Raw genomic sequence first — 18,357 nt, 5'->3', positions numbered from 1 at the left:
GGTATTAATAAACATTAAATGAAGTATTCTTTCATAATATTATCAAACTTAATTATGAAATTAAAATATTAGCAAATTATACTATAGTATAGGTATGGGAACCAACATTAAAAGTCTAAGATTAACAAAATATTGGTATTGGTTCAAAATATTATATTGGGTTAGGTTAAACAATATCTACTATTTCTTGTTTTAGCAATTGGTTTAACTTTAAATTGTTAATAAATATAAAGAATAAAATCATGATTTGAAAAAACTTTGTTTAAATAAATATGTATTTTAAAATTAATATATATATGGAATAAAATTATGAAGCAATATTGTTTTAGAGAACTGAACCTATATATTTTATTTGATTCCTTTTTAAATGATAATTCTGAAAAAGATAAGAAATTATCTTTAGCAATCATAATTTCAATTTTTAATATTTTCTTTGACAATAAGCTTAGTGAGGGATTAAAAAATACAATTAAATTTTGAAAAGATTTATCTTCAATTATTGAAAAGCTAAGTTATTTTAAATAAAAAATTCAGGAATTAATAATATTTTAAATAAAAAATTATAGACAGTACATTCCTAAAAATGAAAGATATTAATGAACATTTGAATAATAATTAAAAAAAATTGAAGCCAATCAACTCACTCTCATTGAGATGAAGAATCCATCTACATCGAAGATATTAATAGCACAATGATCTGTTGATGAATTAGTTTTTAATTTTGTAATTGAGGAATTACTATCATTTTCAATTCTAGATAACACTGCATTTATTAATATTAAAAAATTGCAATCAACTAAAAAAGTGACGTGTAGGCCTATTCTCGCATTAAAAATTAACAAAGCATATGATTCCATGGCAAAGAAATTAGTGGATTTATTGTGTATCCCAAAAATTGTCTGTACAACTGTGGATTCTTGGTCAGCTTATCATCGGTTCATAAAATATATATTTTATAGATAGATAATTTGATAATATTGTCTTATAAAAAAGTTCTTATTTAGAGATGATGGTACACTGGCTTCACACAGGGTCTCTTGAGAGGGATTCAGCCTACTTAGCTTGTAAAAGGCTATACCAAAAACACACATTTGATTATAATCTTTGGAATTTTTTCCATATATAAGATACAAAATAAAGTGACCAAATGCATTACTAACAATGCTAAAAATTATATAAAGCTTTCAAAAAAAAAATTATAATATATTTATTAAAAATTTATTAGAATATATGAACAAGGAGAGGAATCGAATGAAGAAATAGTTCCTCTGCCATTATTTGATCTATTTGAAAATCAAAATACTAATGATAGCATTGTATACTTACCTAAGCATCATTCTGTAATAAGTTGAGTATTAGTGTCTAGAAATAAAATTAAACCATATTATAAATTCTAATTCCTTTATTAAACTCTATTAATTATAAATTAACATAAAAGGAAAAAGTAAAATAAAATAGGAAAAGATTAAAAATTACGAAAATTACATGCGAAAAATAAAAAAGTGAATAACTCCAATTGTTAAACTTTTAAAGTATGAAAAATCTATAATTATCACGCGTTTTCATCTTATTTGCATAGTTTAAGACTTAAATAATAAATTCATAATTTTAAGAAAACATTATTTTTGTTTGAATATTATCATAATTTGAATAATGCATTTTTTTTGTAACTGAATATTACAACACCCTTCCACTTAAGTTAGACCCACCATTATGCAAATATTCTTTCGATTTCGACTTTACTGATCTTGTATCTTCCAAATCTATTCTTCTTAATTTTTAATGTCTTCTAATTTCTAACTATGGCTGTTCCTTGTCTAGTATTCTTAGTTTCTAACGACCGTTTGTACGATTACAGCTTGAAATTCTTGAATTCTCTCTTCTGTTGCTTGTCAACCCCTAGTAAACGATTATCTCTAGGCGACTGATGAATTCAATTAACGCATGCTTTTCAACAATTCACGATGGCTAATTACCAATTATTTATTGATACTATTCTTTCTTTACAATCTTCGTCTCTTCTAAAGACCGTTTTAAATCCTCTTTATAACTTATTCTAGTCTTTGCTTGTTTCTAACGTTCTCTTGTGACTAATAACTCTTTATCGCGGTAATTGACTATAACGGGTAATTGATTACGATTGCTTGTACGATTATCGATCAATTCTAGTCTCTTTTTAAATTATAGTCCGTCTTAAATTCTTTTGATAAATTATCCTAGTCTTTGTTTGTTTCTAAATGATTCTGGTAACTAATGATTAGCACATTATCTGGTAAACGATCGACGATAATTTATCTGCGATAAGATTGTTTCCACAAATTCTTGTCCCGATAATGAAAGTTTCAGTAAACAATTAGCGATTTTGGTAAGCGATTAACGATTGCAGCATGAACGTCTCGAACATTTGTTCTATCTAGTATTTTGTATTAGTTCTTTTCATCTAATTCTTGTAACCGTATAATAGTGCGCACAAATTGAGCGTTTCAAACGCTGCGTTGCAAACGCAACATTTTAAATAAGTTCTTTAAAAAAGTGTCTTTAGAAAATTATATTATCGTCTGCGTTCTTATTTCTTTAATTTCTAAATATTCCTTTTTAGGATATAAGTAAGATATTTATATTACATTTTATATAATATTACACAGCGAATAATAATAAAAAGTAATGAAAAAGCAAACCTATGTGCATTTTTTAAAATGGTTGCTAAGGCCAAATTGTAATTTTACCAATTTGCACGAGGTCATTTGAAATGCATTATTTACGCTTGAAACGCAGCGTTTGAAACGCCCAATTTGTGCGCACTAGAAAGATATTTTAGACTTCCGGATCTTCTACGACAGTTTGCATCTGCATATATCGACTTTGTTTTAAGGTCTCTTTATTCTCACTTGATCTTTGTCTTAAGGTCTCAGGTAAATGCATTTAATCTACTTCTACCTAAAATAATCTATTTAACCCTTTATAACTTCGAAATATTTTATCACTTTTTTTTACATTTACTATCAAATTTATAATACACAGTCCAATATACCAATAAAATATAAAATATGTCCACATTTATAAGGTAATCGCCTCTAATCTAATTCTTCCTTACATAATCTATTAAATAGCCTAACTTCTTTATCAATTCCTGGAATATTTACTCACTTTTTCTCTAAATTAAATCTTTATAACACATAATAAAAATAATCTAAATAATTTATATAATTATATCAAATTCTACCACCCCTTTACCCTCAATGAAGATCAGATCCATATTTTAATTGAGCCATATGCAGGTAGTTGTCCTTTAGCTATCAATCCTAATCCTTTCTCAACCATGTTTAAAGCTGAATTTAATTCTAAAATTCTCTTAAATATCTTGAAACTAAAAGAATCTTAGTTCTAAATTTTTACCCAAAAGATTTTGTCTTCTTGAGGTAGTACGCATTTATTTCTATTTACTTAATAAATCCTTGTACACCCCTGTTCTTTAAAGAAATATAAAATATCTATTTCTTTTCTTCTCCTTTATGCGGTTCACGCCCATTGTTCAAAAACAACTGGAATAAATATCTTTTTTATTATTCTTTTTCACTCACTCTCGTTGAAAACCAATTTTTATCATCTCATAAGTCTCGCACCCGTTGTTAAAAACAACTCAATCACGTTTATCATCAATTCTCAATGCCCATTATGATTCTCTTAACTATCTCAGACTTGTTAAAAAACAAATCAATTATGTCTATCATATCCAAAATTATGATTCTCATAAATCTCTTAGACTCAGGCGCGTACGCAGGAATTTGGTCTGGGGGGGGGGGGAGATAATAAATTTTTTTAAGAAATATTATTGTTAATTAAAAATACTATGCATAAATTTATTAGGATTAATAACTTTACTAATACACAATTTTAAACTAATGTGAATTAAAAAAATTATATATATAAACCGGCATTGAAAAACTTTAAAATAAATGTGAATTATAAAATATAAAGTGAATATAACCCACGATATGAATCACTTAAATGACCCAAAATTGAAATTTGAATTTTTTGAGCTTTTAAAATATATAAAGTATAAAAAATTTAAATGTTGGAAATATAAATTACACAAAAAGTTTCTTAGGAATAATTGTATTTTGTATGTTTTGAGCTAAAATTTCAATTATCAATCCTTGCTTGGCGTAAAATGCCTATGAATATTAAAAAGATCCAAATCATTCAATCTACTTTCAGATGTTGTATTTCATAGGTATGTTTTTCATAGACTTGCAGGCCCGGCCCCCGAGCCGGACCGTATTTTAATTTTTTTAAATATACCCGGGCCGGGGCCGTAATTTTTTTTTAAAAAACACTTGGGCTGGGCCTGAAAATTTTTTTAGAAATATTATCCGGGCCGAGCTGTATATTTTAAAACCAAATATTTGAAATTGCCATTATTAGCTATAAAAATCAAAAATAAATATAATTTTTTTAAAAAAACCCGGGCCGGAAAAAATTTAAAAAAAAAATCTGGGCCGTGTCCTGCAAATGGTACCTCTGCAAGGCTCTGTTATTCTTCTTAAAAAAGAGAATGTTCTCTCATAAGTTTACTAAAGAGCTGCTAATATATATAACCATTTTAATACATTGGGAGTATAATCTAAAATGTGTTTGAAATAAAAAGCATCCATAGCATTTTTTGGGAACCATAGTTAATCTTTTAATCATAGTTATTCAGCTAATAAGGCTTCATAAGATATTTTAACATCTTCATGATAAAAATCTAACAAATATTTATATATTTTTTCTATCACCATATGAAAAAGGTTGGGAGAGGGGACATTTGTTTTATAATACTCTTCTGCTGATCCTATATTAATGTTTTGACGATGAGCTTGCTTGCTGCAAGTCGAGGGGGACAAGTATTAAACACGTATAGCTCTGCTTTTGACTCAACAATAACATATAAAATATGAAATCTTCAACAACATTAGCTCTAATTTCCTTAAGTTCTAATAAAATGCTCTCCGCTATTCTCATCTTCTTAATCAAGTCAATGTTATGTTTTTGAAAAGTATTACATAAATTAGTTGTATAATTAAATAATACATTCTAATGAGAAAAAAAATTTGGAATAAGTATTGAATCCAATAATTTTCTTGCTTCTGAGAAAATATTTCTTTCAAGCCATTGTGATATTTCAGTAATAGCAATAATAATCGGCTCTTCTAACTCCATAATAGCTGTTTGCCTGAGACTCGATCTCGTTGGACAAATTTGCAATTTCTTTCTCCCTGTTGGACAAGGAGTTTCATAGATAATTATTATTTGACTGAAATTTAGATGAATATTACGCCACTAAAATTTGAAAATAATAGGTAAATTACGCCAAGGAAAACTTGAAATCGAAATTGATTGATAAAATAACTTAGTAGATGAATGTGATAAATAAATGTAATTAAATATATATATATATATGAGATAGAAATAAATATTAACAAATATAAATTAATATTAACAATAATATTTTTGAAAAATATAATCCGGCATCTGCATTTTTTGGCTTGGGGGGGGGGGGGGATTTGTCCCCCCGCCCCCCCCCCCGCTGCGTACGCCAATGCTTAGACTAGTTAAAAAACAAATCAATTATGTCTATCATCAACACTTAAAATTATTATTCTCATAATTGTCACTTGTTCCTCAATAAATCGATTATGTTTATCATCAATTTTAAAACACATAAATTTAAGATTCTCATAACTCTAGCACAACTTGTTAAAATAACCTATCAATTATATTTCTAACGTACTTTTTATTTCACAATTATATATCACTATTTTACACTCAATTTTTCTCTTTTAAAACTTCTTAAATTCTCCTACTTTTTTTTTTCATTTTACACTCTTGTAAATAGTCTTATTCTTATTAAATATTAAAAAAAAATTATTTTTCTCTTCCGAATATTTCGTATCCATATCATCATTATTCAACAAAAAATTATTTCTTCATTCTGCACGATATTTTCTTATATTTAAAACCCCATTAACACAATTTAAAATAGACTTTATCAATTCTTCTTTAGCATTTCCCTATTTTCCTCTTGTTTTTCTTTTTACTATTATTAGAATAATGTTGCCCTCAAATCTTATTAATGATTCAAAATAAAAATTCGATCTCTAATTGAGCTCGATTGCGGCATAAATTTTTTAATGATTATATGAAGATTTTTGGTTAATCAACAACCTAATATTTTACTAAATATTATCAACTTATGATCTTATTCACATATCAGATCCTTGAAGATGTTTTAAATCTCTCAGCCCTTAAAATAAAAGTTAAACGTAAATCTTCAATAAGAATTTAATTACAACATCAACTATATTCTAACAATAAATGTATATTCGTCTTAGTCTCAAATCTTATTCACCGAATTTTTTAAATTATCATATCTTTAAGCAAACTATTTGTTTAATTTTAGTCTTCGCAATATTTTCAATTATAAAATATTTTTGCAAATAAATTTATTTAATCTCCACAATTTATGTTCCTTTTTCTTTGTCTTAGTTATCTCTAGTGATCAATTAATTAATAACTTATAATATAAAATCTAAAACATCTTATCAATTATATTCAGTTAAAGTCAATTGGTTTCTAGTTTACCAGTAACTTCTAAATATAAAATTCATAAATTATCACCTTTAACTATAACACAAACTTCTTTATATCTTATCTACTATGAATGCTACCTTTATAATTCTTTCTTTTTCATTTTAGATCACTATATTCCTACACAATTTTATATTATAATCTTATCAATATTTACAAAAACGAAATTTAAATGAGCTACCGTAAAATAATTTTTCTTTTTCAACCTACATCTTTAAAAATAACTCTAAATCTCTTTCTTATCCAAATTTAATTTTAAACGATAAATTTTCTTCTTTTGTTTTTCCCAATACTTTAAATTTTAATTATAATTCTCGAAATGTTTTTATTACAAACTATTTTTCTTACTTCTTTATTTTTTCTAATTTTGCCTTAGAAAGCAATTTGACAACACTTCTTGTTCCCATGTAACCATTGCCTGGAATTAGACTGAATGTTGAATCGGCACCATTGTAATAAGTTAAATATTAATGCTAGAAATAAAATAGAAATAAAATTAAACCATAATATAAATTTAAATTCCTTTATTAAACTCTATTAATATAAATTAAACAATTAAAAATTAACATAAAAGGAAAAAGTAACAAAAAATAAAAATAAAATAGAGAAAGATTAAAAATTAAGAAAATTATATGCGAAAAATAAAAAAGTGAATAACTCCAATTGTTAACCGCTTAAAGTATGAAAAATCTACAATTATCACGTGCTTTCATCTCATTTGCATAGTCTAAGCCTTAAATAATAAATTAATAATCTTAATAAAACATTATTTTTGTTTGAATATTATCATAATTTGAATAATGCATTTTTTTTGTAACTGAATATTACAACACATTCCTGTTCAACATAAACTTTAAATCTCATTGCAAGTGTTGAAAAGGCTGGTCGATGTTCAATTTAAAACCATTTCAAAAATTACATTTTCTAAGTGTAAGCTATTGTGTAAACATGGGCAATCTTCAAACTATGCAGCCATTTTAATGAAAACATGGGAAGATATCTGATTAAACCGGTTATAACAAGATAAAACTTTTTTTATAACTCCGTGAAATTAATAGATAGTCTTATTAAGGAGAATTGTCAAAAATTTGACGAATCTTGAGATAAATCTGAAACAGAGATTTTCAGATAACGACAAGTCATTCAGGGATGAATATTGTATGGTTTTTATTAATTAAGAAATATAGGTTATGAAACCGATTGCTATGACTCTTTCAATTTTAGAGATTGAAGAGAAAATGAATTGGGGATATCTCACTCCTACGATCACTACTATAATATTCAAACTTTAAAAAATGGCATTAAATAATTACAAATTTTGTAAGCCGCTTATTAATTAAATCCTGAAGAAATGGATGAAAGGTGTACAGTTTAAATATTGCTTAAAATTTATATTTTGATTATCTTTTATTTTCAATAAATTCAAATACATTTATAAAGATGAATATATACCATCCTCAATAATTCACCCGCTATTTAAATTGGATTGGCCCTGGGTAAAATTAGAGGTCAACAAAGGAAGAATGCTAGAACTTATTTCCAGTTTGAGAAAAGACCTTGATAAAGAAAATTTGACTTAATTCCTTTATTCAACACACATACCAGAATATTTTCTAATAAAGATAAATTTTTGAAATGAATGAAGATCCTTGTGAAGATGATTTATTAAGCTTTTTTCAAAATAACGATAATTCTTTAAATATTTTTACTAAATTCCACGAATTAAAATTTTTATTTATTAAATATAATACAACTCTACCATCATCTGCGTCAATTGAACGTGTGTTTAGCACTGCAATATCTGTGATGAGCACTAAGCGCTTTTGTCTGATCAAAGTTTTGAAAATCAATTGTTGCTAAAAATAAATAAAAAATTTATATTATTTTATGAAAATTTATTTTATAAAAAGATCTTATCTTATATTCTTTTTGTATAGTTTTATTTATATTATATATTGTAAGAAAAATTAAATATTTTTTTGTATATAATATTTAATTTTTTAAGTAACGAGTAACCCGTTACTTTTTTGAATAGTCAGTCACGCGCGTTCCCTTTTTAAAAAGGTAACGAATATAGGTAACTCGTTGCTTTTTTTAGACGTAACGAGTAACGGTAATGCGTTTTTTGTAGTAACGTCTACAGTACTAGTATAAACAAATTAATAAATGAAAATTTTTCAATCCAATCTGTTATAGTCATTTTCTTACACCATTCACCAGAAAAAATGGATCAGTTTATCCTAATGCTGTAAACGTTAGTACAAAAAAGAAACGCGTTACAATTACTCGTTACGTTTGAAAAAAGGAATGTCATTACTGACTATCCAAAAAAGTAACGGGTTACTCGTTACAATAATTAAATATTATACTCAAAAAAAATATTAATTTTTTTCCTACAATATATAATATAAACAAAACTATAAAAAAAAACAATATATAATAAGATAAGAACTTTTTATAAAAAAAATTTTCATATATATAATTATAATATAAATCAAATTATACAAAAATAATATAAATTTTTTATTTATTTTAGCAACAATTGATTTTTAAAATTTTGATCAAACAAGAGCGCTTAGTGTCAACACAGCTTACGCCGTGCTAAACACGTTCAATTGGGGCAAAGAATGGGAGAATTTAATAAAAAAATTTTAATTCGGGGAATTTATTAAAAATATTTAAAGAATTATCTTTATTTTTTAAAAAAACCTAATAGATCATCTTCACAAGGATCTTCGTCCATTTCCTCATTAAAAATAATTTATTTTATCAGAAAATATTCTGGCATGTGTGTTGAATAAAGAAATTAAGTCTGCACTTTCTTTATCAAGGTCTTTTCTCAAACTTAAATAAGTTCCAGCATTCTTCCTTACTTGACCTCTAATTTTATCCAGGGCCAATCAAATTTAAATAGCGGGTGAATTATTGCGGATGGTATATATTCACCTTTATATGTTTGAATTTATTGAAAATAAAAGATAATCAAAATATAAATTGTAAGCATTTTCACTATATACCTTTATCTATGCCTTAATTCAATTAATAAGTGACTTACAAAACTTGAAATTATTTAAAAACCTTTTCTTAAGTTTTAATATTATAATCAGAGATGCGAACCCTTCGACAAAAAAAAAGGGTCCAGTGGTTCAGGGAATATAAAAATAATGACTCAAAATAAGATTTTTTTTTCATTCATTTATTATTATACTTCAATATAAACACATTCATAATTTACAAATGAAAAATTTTAAAATGAAATAATTTATATTTTAAATGTTTTATTCAATCATACATCTTCTAAAATATCATCCTTAAGATTTCAAGTAAATTAGACAATACATACATGTCAAAGATGAAAATTCACGTTCTACCCTTACCTAAAATAGATAGTTATCTATATAATAATAAATTATTGTTCTTGTGTGGCCGGTACAGTCATGACGATTCTAGATAAGATATAAATCTTTCCAGATTTTTAAAATATTGGTAACCTTATTTATTCTCTTAACTTCTGAGAACTTTTCTATTAAAGATGCAATAGGCATTTTTTGACCTCCTTTCTATCTGATGATAATTTGATTGTTTTTTTCTCTATCTAAAAGTAAAATTTCAAGATCATCAATGTTGCTATCATTATTATTATCACTACAACCAGTAGTAGCCTCCAATGTATTGTAAATAATGGAGCTTTGAGTATGCCATAAATCCTTAAGATGGTCTTTAGCCATTTGTTTTTGCTCAATACTCAATATAACTTGATATCGAGGGTTTAAATATATAGAAGCGTATACAATACTATTTTGCAAATATTGTTTCTCGAATTTTTATGTTTTCCAATATTTCATATAAGAAGGACTGTAAATTTTTCTAAATCTAATCGGAATCTAATCCATATGCCATAAAAATCAAATAAACATAGTTGTTCCAATTTTAATCTTAATATTTTTATTTTAGGTACTAATACAGTAAGGTCCTTTATTTGGCACCAATCATCTTCCGACAAAATGACTTCACATGCTCCTATAATAAAATAATTATAGAAATCTTTCAAACTTAATAATCGTTCTAGCATCATACAAATTGAGGACCAACGTGTTGTGCATTATCATTTAAATTTAAAATATTAATATTTGCACTACAAAATAATTCACTTTCAAAATAATCAACGTATTTCTATAACATAGCATATTAATAAATTTACATAATAAAATATTATTACCTACACTATAAAATAATTTATGATATCAATCTCTAAATAAAATGGAAGTACAGGAAGAAAATTGAAAGAAAAACGCGAAGATAAAATAAATAATTCCACAAAAAAAAGTTAATAAAATTTAAATTATTTTTTAAAATATTTTTATATTTAAAATTTTTTATTACACCTAGAACCCTTAGACCCTCCACTTCTAAAAAGGGTCAGGGTTCGAGTACAGCCAAAATACGAGGATTCAGGAGGGGTAAGGGTCCGGGTTTGGGTCCACATTCCTGATTTTAATAGTTATCATGAGAGTGAGATATCCCTATTCCCTAATGCATTTTTTCTTCTCTCTCTAAAATTGAAAGAGCCGTAGCAATAGATTCCATAACCTATAAAATCTATATATACATATAAATACATATCATATTTCTTAATTAACACTAACCATACATAAACGACTTGTCGTTATCTGAAAATCTCTGTAATTCATATTTATCACAAGATTCGTCAAATCTTTGGCAATTCTCCTTATAAGACTATCTATTAATTTCATGAACCCATTTAATGAGATATCTTCCCATGCTTTCCTTAAAATGGTTGCACAGTTTGAAGATTGCCCATGTTTATATCATAATAGCTTACATGTATTTTTCGAAATGGTTTTAAAATGAAAAATGTTACTTGTCTTTTCAACACTTGCAATAATATTTAAACCAATTGCGATCTTTTTAAGAACTTGTGAATTATCACGAAAGATTTTTACTATAGTTGCTTGGTATCGCCACTCCACTGCATAAATTAACAAGCATTAAAAGTTCCTGGAGGTTGTTCTGACAGGTAACAAGATGTATTTGATAAAATAAAGTCTTTGTCAACAAATAAAACTTTAATTCCATATTCGCCAAACTTGCTAATTATATTGGAAAGTGACGCCTCTAACAATGGTTTAGGAGCTGTGCTACTTCACGTAGTTAAAAAGGGTATTAACAGACCTATCTCATTTACTTCGCGAACATTATTGGAGTCAGAGAAAAATTATGCACCAATAGAATAAGAGGCACGAGCACTTGTGTTTGGAATGGAAAAATTTCATACTATTTTTGGACGAAAATTTATATTGCGATCGCGAACAGATCACAAACCTTTGTAAAAATTATTAGTGATAAACGTGAACTACCAAAAATATTCAATAGTCGATTAACGCGCTGGGCATGGAAAATGTCCGCATATGATTTTGAAATTGAATATCGTCCAAGAAAAGAAAACATAGTGGCTGATACATTATCCAAACTGCCAGTAGTAAGTATGGAGTCAAATAACGATCATAAACATGCATTAAAAATTGGGCTATAATAAATCTTGGTCAAGTTGAACTCCAGAATGAAACAAGGAATGATAGATTGCTAAATAAAGTAATTAAAAACATTGAGAAAAGATGGATGGGGTTTGATGCAAATAATGATGCAGAATTAGTTTGTTTTAATAATCATTGGGAGGAATTGTCAGTAGATCGTGATGCAATTGAATGTAATGTTGGTAATTCCAACCGAGTTGAGTAAATTAATATTAACTATTATACACAGAGGGCATCCAGGAATAAATGCCATGAAATCAATTTTTAAATCAATTTTTAAATCAATTTTTATGTGTATTGTTGGTAGCCTAATTGCTATAAGGACTGAAAAACATGTTCGTCAATGTATGCTTTGTCAAAGTAACCGGTCGAATATAATGGAGGTCCCTTTATATTCGTGGAACATCTCTAGTATGCCATGGAAATGCGTTTATTTGGATTTCGCGGCACCTATCGATTAGTATTCATAGTTAGTTAGAGTTGATGCACATTCTAAATGGGTTGAACACGTCTACAACAATGATCAGAGCGCTAAGAAAATGGTTCGCACGTTTGGGAACGCCAAGACAATCAGATAATGGTCCTCAGTTTATTTCTAGAGAATTTCAAAAATTTTTTTTAGAGAAATATATTAAATTAATACATTCAAAACCTTACCATTCCAAAAGGAATAGTTTAGATGAAAGAACAATAAAAACACCTAAGAGTCGATATTTTGCCACTAGGAAAGAAATGGTAGATATTTCTATTTGGTAGAAAGTAAGGATACAACGATACGAAAGCATGCGGATCAACTGAGAAAACGGGATGTAGCGAAAGAAATGGAGAAGTAAGGGAGATAGGAAGAAAATATGGAGTCGGAAATAGTTGAGAATTTGGAAAATGTAGAAGGATCACCTATAGAGAGATAACGATATACTTGAAAAGACTGATGTAAATTCGGGTCCAGAGAATATGTTAACCTCCAGAACTAGAAACAACAATGAAGCAGAAATCACAACTACCGAGGAAGCCTATCGTCTGATTGAGGAGTTTTAAAATCTTAAGTGTGGGGAAATATGATAAATGCTATATAAGATATTATTATAGCTCATATATTACATTCTATTTGGTTTTATCATCATTATGATTGACATTATATATTTTCTAATGAATGCAACAATAAAGTCATATGTAGTCTAATTTAGTAAACTTAGTATACAATACTATCATTAGTATTTTAATTTTCAAATAAATCAAATAATGGCAGAGGAACTATTCCATCATCTTATTCCTCTCCTTGATCATATACTCTAATAAATTTTATATAAATATATTATAATTTATTTACTTGAAAGCGTTTATATTATTTCAAGCATTGTAGGTAATGCATTTGGTCACTTTTATATATGGTAAAAATTTCAAATATTATTTTTGCTAGATAATCAAATGTGTGTTTTTGGTTTAACATTTTACAAGCTAAGCAGGCTGAATGTCACTCAAGAGGGCCTGGGTGTAGCAAGTGTACCATCATCTCTAAATAAGATTTTTTTAAAGACAATATTTCAATCTATAAAATATATTTTTTATGTACCGATGATAAGCTGACCAAGAATCCACAGTTGTACAGACAATGATACACAATAAATCCACTAATTTCCTTGCCATGGAGTCATAGGCAAGGATTTTCTTAAGGGGGGGGAATTCAAAATTATTGAGGGCTTCGCCCCCAAATGGGGTGGGGCTTTGGGCGGGCCTTCGGCCGGGTTACCCTAGATTATAAAGAGTCTAAAAAAATTTACAATATAGGAGGTTAATTTTAATAAAAAGGATATAAATATGAAATATATTTTTATTAGTTTATATAAAATATAATAAATAACTTGTATATACATTCATATAAAAGCATGGTAATAATTTATTCCAAACAAGTATAAGAAATTTATTTATAACAAGTAAGTGGACATATAGTTGATATTCTTATATTATATAGAATTAGTTACAAAATACTAGCTAAAATTTCACTTTTACAGACATATTTGACAATTAGACAATATATTACAGTTAATATGTTAACAAATTTTACTAATCAATGCTCTTGATAATAAATATAGTAACAATTTGCATTCAATTATTTAACGCCATCTATTTATTTTAAAATAAAAAATGATATTAAAAATTAATCTTCATATTATTCATCCCACAATGTCTTTAAAAGATATTTTCTGATATTCTTATCAATATTTTATAGTTTTCTGTAAATATAAAATTCGCTATATTGGTAAAAATTACTTGATTATGATATGATAATTGATAAAATTACATATACTGTAAATCGACTACATATAATATTCCACTGTTTGTATTGTGCTTTAATTTTTTTATTTAATTTTATCAATAGTTTTATAATTATATTTTACTTTTATTAAGATAAATAATTAAGATTACTCACTTTATAAAAAATTATATTTAATATATTATATTATTTAGTAATTTTATGGATCTATCATTAATAATTATAATACATTTCCCTTTGTCTTAAGACTTATCTTTGGCTTATATTCCATTTCTTAACAAACAATTTTGGTTCACTTTTTTTATATATAAATGCTTTTTCCAAAAATGTATAAATTATGATGAATAATTTTCAAAAATATCACTTTTACATTCTTTCTTTCAAATTATTGTTTAAGATATATACATACATTTTTGGAGGTCAGGGAGTAAGGGGAGGACTAAGGAGGGTATTTTTTATTAGCTTAAAATGATATTCACAAAAAGTGATAAATTTCTGAAGGGGGGGGGAATTTCCCCTTGTCCCCACCCCTGGCTACGCCTATGTTTGGTGTCATATGCTTTGTTAATTATTAATGAGAGATACACGTCACATTTTTAGTTGACTGCAATTTTATGATAATATTAATTAATGCAGTGCCTTCTAGAATGAAAATGTTTGTAATTCTTCAATTACAAAATTAAAAAACTAATTCATCAATAGATGATTGTGCTATTTTATGTGGATTCTGCATCTCAATGAGTGTGAGTTGATTGGCTTCAATTTTTTTTTATTATTCAAATGTTTATTCATCTCTCTCATTTTTGAGGAATGTACTAATTTTTTAGCACTTTTTATATTTCATAATTTTTTAATTAATATATAATTAATTCCTGATTTTTTTTATTAAAAATAACTTAGCTTTCACAATAATTGAAGATAAATCTTTTAAAAATTTAATTGCATTTTTTATCCCTCACTAAGCTTATTGTCAAAGAAAATATTAAAAATTGAAATTATCATTGCCAAAGATAATTTCTTATCTAGAATTGTCATTTAAAAAGGAATCTGGTAAAATATATAGGTTCAGTTCTCTAAAACAATATTGTTTCATAATTTTATTCCATATATATATTAATTTAAAAATACATATTTATTTAAACAAAGTTTTTTAAAATCACTATTTTATTCTTTATATTAATTAACAATTTGAGTTAAACCAATAGCAATACTAAAACAAGAAGTAAAAGATAATGTTTAAACCCAATATAATATTTTGAACCAATACCAATATTTTGTTAATCTTGGGCTTTTAATATTGGTTTCCCGCCTTATACTATAATATAATTGCTTATATTTTAATTTCATGATTAATTCAAAATTTTGTGAAAGAATAATTTTAATGGTTATTTTATAATACCCATGATTTTATATATTCATCTTTTAAACTTCATAAGCTTTTATAAGTTTGAATTGCTGGACATGAGGTTGATTTGCCTTGGGACATAATTTACATAACAAAGTGTACAATTTGTACCCATAACTTTCTTTATTGATGTAAAATATGTTTCAAATTGGGGCCAGGGAAGGGTTAAATATCATCATCTGAAGAAATAAGTACTAATGACATAATATTATTAAAATAAATTATAAAATAGAATAATAATATTATTATTAACATTTACTTTAAATTTTGATTGACTATTAATTCGACTGAAAATATAACGAAAATTTAAAATAAAAATGAAGGAATGGTGGTTGATATGAATTTAAAGCTTGGCTTAAATTATTTATATTAAAAAATAGAGGTATATGCAATAAAATATGTTTATCTTTTTTTAATATTTTTTAAGAAAAAATTTTAAGTAACTAACGACGTGCGTTACTCTTACTCAAAAAAAATAAACGCGTTACCATTACTCGTTACCGCTAGAAGAAGGTAACGAATGGCGTTTCTTTTCTTCAAAAAAGGTAACAAAGTTAGTAAAGACGTTACTTTTTTGACGTTTTTTAAATCCCCTTTTAAGGAAACAAATTCTCAAGGCTAAAAATACACTAATTCCCAATTTATTTTGCAAATATATATGGGGGAATAAATGTTTTCATTTTAAAATTTGTATCTAATATGGAATAACCCATAATTATATGAAATCCCTTATGACTGGTTATCAGATAAAAACAAGGGATGCAATTAATAGAAGGAGTGAAATGGATTTCTTGATTTTGAAATTTTTTTTTGGGCATTACATGAAATTTTTATATAAAAATTTCCAAATATGGGAATTTTTTTCCTATATTTAGGAAATTTTGAAAATTGCAGAATTGTGGCAGTTGAGTTGCGACTATTTAAAAAAATTGTGGTAGTCTACTAGTCAATATAGTCGATCTGGCAACCCCGAAAGCGATTGATGATAAAATACAAATGTTTTATCTGAAATAATATATAGTATTTTTTCCTTCAGTAAAAAGCAATAAATGTTAACACATTGTTAAAAAAGGCACTTTTTAAAATTTTTCATAACTATAAAAAAGGAAGAAAGAATAAGTTGATAGATATTCCTATTTTATACAGGAATATACTGTCTATTTAAATAAATTTTATAAATCTAGTAACCCCCTAAAAGCAACTTGCTTGTGCTAGCTAGTATTGAAACGACTCGATTTGAATCGATTTTTAGAAACGGCTAACTCAATATTTAACCAGAAAAATATTACACAAGCTTCGAGATTTTGTTAATAGATGTCGAAACCTTTGTGCCATCTATGACCAAAATTTTCAGGCTTGCCTAATATTTTTCTGGCTAAAATACTGAGTTTGCCGTTTTTAAAAATAGGCTCAAATCGAGCCGTTTAACAACACTAGTGAGAGCAATAACTTGGAGGCAAAATTCTCTAATTTTTTCTCCCCATCCCCTACAATTGTTTTTATTCTCCGCCCTCTTAAAAGTCCCCCTACTCCCCCCTCAAAAATATATAGAAGCAAATTACTGCTACCCCATACCTCTGCCCATAAGTTTCACCATTCCTATATTTCTCAATACAATACCTCAAACTTCAAGATTATTTCACACTATCCTCTTACTGCACTATCATAATTCTCAGAGCTTTTCCTCTCATGATTGTTTAGAAACCATTTTTAAACTTACTAGACAGACCTAATCAAACTTCTCTCTATCAATTATTAACCTGATATTTTTTTTTATCATATTTATTCGAAAACTTTAAAAATTCCTGATCCACCTATTAAAAAAATAATCCACTCAACAAGTTAAAGCCGAATCCGATTTCCTCTCTTTTAATTGCTTGATGACCACTTCTTTCAACGTATTTAAAAAAAACTAAATGTGATAATCAAATTAATAATTTTTTTATTTTTATTTAGCATTATACTTTTACCACATCCAATAATAACGGTATTCGATATAAGAATTTTGCCTTCTGAACAGTCAAATTTTACCCTATACGCCTTTAGTTATCTGTTAAAATAAGTATCTCGCCAATTCAGCGTGGAAAATTTGGCGCAGCTTCAATTCGGCGAATATCTAATACAGTTGCAATTTATTTACATAAAACAAATGTATCATTAAATAGAAGTCATGTTGAAGGTTGGAGAAAAAAAAATTAATTTAATAACAAATATTGATACTCTGATTTCTTTGGTGAACCAATTCCATGTTATACCAAAAAAATTCAAATTAATTTTTAGAAGTAAGGAAAGGGAAGTCTCATGCTATAGATTGAATTTTCCAATCATATTCAGCGATTATGTTAATTTAGATAATAATTATTGACTTAAAAATAGATTTTCCTTTAAGACTGACTCATTTTATAGATTTATTAAAAATCCTTGAAATAATTCTATAAATCATAAAAATAAATATCATTTTTAAATCAGGGTTTCGAACCGAACTGCGAAAC

The sequence above is a fragment of the Gordionus sp. m RMFG-2023 genome, chromosome 1, assembly GCF_954871325.1.
Source record: "Gordionus sp. m RMFG-2023 chromosome 1, tfGorSpeb1-WG-v2, whole genome shotgun sequence".
Classification (NCBI taxonomy): Eukaryota; Metazoa; Nematomorpha; class Gordioida; order Chordodea; family Parachordodidae; genus Gordionus; species Gordionus sp. m RMFG-2023.
Note: the sequence above shows the minus strand (reverse complement) of the source record.